Raw genomic sequence first — 4,087 nt, 5'->3', positions numbered from 1 at the left:
AAAAAGTTCAACCACAACCGAGAAGGGAACTTCATTGGAAAAAGGCTCTTCTCTCTATCTGGTGGGATTGCAAAGGAGTAATTCACTTTAAATTGTTACCACCTAATGCAACAATCAATGCTCAAGCGTACTGTCAGCAATTAGAGCGTTTGAACCAAGCTTTGAAGAAAAGAAGACCCGCTTTAGTGAATCAAAAAGGAGTGATGTTTCATCAGGACAATGTGCGACCTCACACTGCAAAGATCACATCACAGAAGATCGAAGAGCTTGGTTGGGAAAAAATTCCTCACCCACCTTATTCTCCCGACCTTGCTCCTTCAGACTACGATTTGTTTCGTAATTTACAGAATCATTTGGGGGACATAACTTTCGCAAGCCAGGAGGAGGTCGAAACTGATATTTCAGAGTTCTTTGCTTTGAAACCAAAAGAGTTTTACATTGATGGGATTAAAAAGCTTGTAAAGAGATAGAAGGAAGCCATAGATAATCAGGGAAAGTACATTGATGATCAAATATCAATTAAATATAACATTTGATCACTTGTTTTCTTTATTCAAAATTCGGACAGAACTTATGGGATGACCTGATATATAGATACATGTATAATACACAGAAACCAACACTTCATTGACATGTTGCTTAAGAGAACTCTTAATACAATATTTAAAGAAAACGCAAAGCAAAATATTCCACATTCGCAGAAATACGCGATGTGGCATTCGTTTGTGCAGCGACAGCACACCTTTACTGAAGTAATGATGATGACGATGATGTTGATGGTAGTGGCGACCTTCTATTTATTTTACAATTATTTTACAGAAACGGATCATATGATCGAAATGGAAACTGGTCAAAAGATTGTTTACGAATCCTTAAAGCCAACTCCACCACCAGACGATACCAATTATGATATCAATTACTTTTAAGTTAGACATCAAACAATATACATATTAGCGTTGGAAAGAGTTCATTTCTGACATAAATGAATGATTGATATTTCTGGTAATCGGTATGACACCTTATAAAGGAAGGATAAATTCGAAGATGAGACAGTCAAGACTTCCGTGCAGTATTAAAGACGTAAAGTTTAATTTTACGGCCTGGTTGATGGTAGAAAAGCCAGCGCTTGCAACCTTTTGCAAGAATTTCCGAGACAGAAACCAAGGTTTATGGATTAAACTCAGTGAGGATAGTTGGTTCGAACGCATTTTAACTATTGTCTTTTTAAAAATCCCAACACTAACTGGGAATTTTTCATGGATTGTTTTATAAACGTATGAGGACGTTTTTATTAATAATCTTTCCTTCGACGTTTTGAGGATAGAATCTTCAGATTCCTTTCTCTCTGCCTCAATTTTGTTTTTTATTTTGGTTTATAAAGTCCATCAATTTCACAGTTGCTTTTGTCCACCACAGTGAAATTGATAGATACATTTTGCATACAGTTGGAATATTTTGTTGTTTTTGTAGTCTCGCTTTTGAGTGTTTCTGTGTTTCTGTTTTCTTGTTGCTGCTGTTGATGATGATGATGATGATGATGATGTTGTTTATGATGATGATGATGATGATGATGATGATGATGATGATGATGATGATGGTGTTGGAGTGGTTGTGAATTTGGCTGCAGTTGTGAATTTGTTTTTTGTGAATTTGTTTTTTTGTGAATTTGTTTTTTCTGTGTTCTTCGAATAGGGCTATCCTTTTTTGCCTGGCCCCTCTTGCTACAGTCTTCCATGATTCGGCCTGCACTTCTTTCTCCATATCATTGTTGTTGTTTTTGGTTGGGGGACCAGAGAGTTCAGAAGAAGCTTGCCTTTCCATGGCAGCCGGGAGTAAATTCCTTCGTTGTCTTGGTTTGGGTGTGGGTGTGGGTGTTGGAGTACTGAGCACTTCCTCTTGATTTTGTGCTTGTATGCTTGTAAGTGTTGGCAGCAGTGGGTATTTTTTCTTTGTTCGAGGGCAGAAAGCCTTTAAGTGAGTCACAAATCCACATATGTAACACCTTGGCTTTCTACCCCCAACTATCACTGACAAATGGGTGCCATCCGGGAGGTCTATCAGGTCGAGTATCTCATCAATATACATTTGGTTAGACTGTATGGTCAATTGCATACTTATACCTGACCATTTTTGTTGAGGTATTTTCTTTGCCTCCAAGATAGCCACTTCTTCCTCTATACTCATCAAGGCGGCTACCACCAACCAGGTGTTGGATATTTCTGATGGCACGTTTATTACCCTAACTTTAGCGAGGCGTTGGCCGCGATAGCTGGGGATTAAGAAGAATTCGTCATTCCTTAATGCCGTCGCGGAATGAAACCTGGCTTCTTCCTCAGTCCCAAATCACACTTCAATCGCACCACACTTCTTTCCTCGAGTGATGTGGGTCTTGTTTTCCCACGTGCGCACAAGACATTTTTGAACTTGGGCCCCAGTAACATTTTCTACCCGGGGCGATTTTACTCCGATGCAGCGGTATGTAACCGGGTATCTCAAAGTGTTTTCGATCACCTCAGGTGGAGGGTTGAAGGCTACTCTTTCCCATTTCTTTTTACAGTTTGTCTGGCGAGTTTTAAATCTTTATCTATGGGGAAATCTAGATTTCTTGCAGCACTTGTAAAAGAAATCCACTTTCCGGCATCTTTCCTGCGTTCCGGCTCACCATTCAATCTGAATAGTCGACCGAAGTGCAACCGAAAAGCCTTACACACCTGCTTGGAGTCGAGTAACACATGTGCATTATGGAGCGCCAAAGACCGAATTGAGGTTTTGTTTCCACATTGCGCCTCTGCTATTCGGCCCCATCGGACGGTTTTCGTTCCCGCGTGTCTTAGAGCTTTGACATTGCAGCTTTTGTGCTTCACGTTGAAGAATTGTTAAAGAATTAGTCGAACGTCAATCTCGCTGCGAATACGTTGGTTGCAATGGCTTTCCTATGCGCCTCTTCTAAGTTTCCAGTGCCTCTTTGTTCTTGTTTTCTCTATCATTACAACCTTCTTAAGCCTTATCGATTCTACTCTAATCGCCCTTTTCAAGGTAAATCACCATTTGTTACAGTCTCTGTAAGCTTGGTGCACCATGTCTACATTGTTGCATTCGGGAAATCCAGTCGGTAACTGTCAGACAGCAGGAAATGTCTGAGCAGATTTGAGAAACTTTTGCATCTCCTCTCCTATCAGCTAGCCCCGCTCAATCCGGACGTGTATCCAAGAAAGTGTTCTAATCACCCACTAACACTAAATAGCTGGGCGTTCCCAGGAAAACCTCCAGAGGCCCGAAGAAATCTGGTCGCATCTTGAATTACCAACTTACTGTCCGGGTCCAAGATCGACCGTATCTCGAGGTCCAAGACTTTCCGACACAGCACTGCTTCCCACCAAGTAAGGGATACGAAGGTCTAAGTCACCAAAAATGGGTGCTAAAGTAGGTGTGTCGGAAATCCTGGCATCGCTGATAGCTATCACATCCAAACCTAGTGAACTGAAGTCATTGAGCAAGCGAACCTATTTCCAGGGTAACTCAGGCTACGTGCATTAATATACCTCACTTTCAGAACTACCACGTTGGTAGAAAGGAGAAAAAGAAACTGGGTGTTTTCCCATTGGGGATCCCGACCTGATGACTTGGCCTCCATGAAATTTTGGGGTGCCTTTGGGAAGTTCTTTAGAAACCTACTGTTGGTCTCCTTGTGCCGGAGTTTACCACATCATTGGAGAAATTATCCCCTCATTATTTTGTCTATCTTCAAGCCCAACTCTATTTTCAAATTTTGTGGCACCTTTTGGAAGTACTGCTCCTGAAAACCTCACCTTCTGCTCTACTGTTTGGCTTTCATGCGATAAAAGATATCAGTTTTTGATATGTTCCTTATAAACACAAAGCTTCGGTTGGGTGTGTTTTGTTGATATCATGTTTATGTCCCCCGCTGGTGCTGTTCCTGTGAGTCTTTTCTTTTTGTTGAGATGGGTGGTGGAGTTGTCGTAAATTTGTCTGTGTTTGGTGTGGGTCAGGTTTCAGTGATGCGCCGTGATTGTGGAATTAATTTAGAGAGAGTGTGACCTTTTTTTAATTTTTAACGAATTTCATA

Source organism: Octopus bimaculoides, chromosome 1, assembly GCF_001194135.2.
Source record: "Octopus bimaculoides isolate UCB-OBI-ISO-001 chromosome 1, ASM119413v2, whole genome shotgun sequence".
NCBI lineage: Eukaryota > Metazoa > Mollusca > Cephalopoda > Octopoda > Octopodidae > Octopus > Octopus bimaculoides.
The sequence above is the reverse complement of the archived record's forward strand: the minus strand, read 5'-3'. Positions refer to the sequence as shown.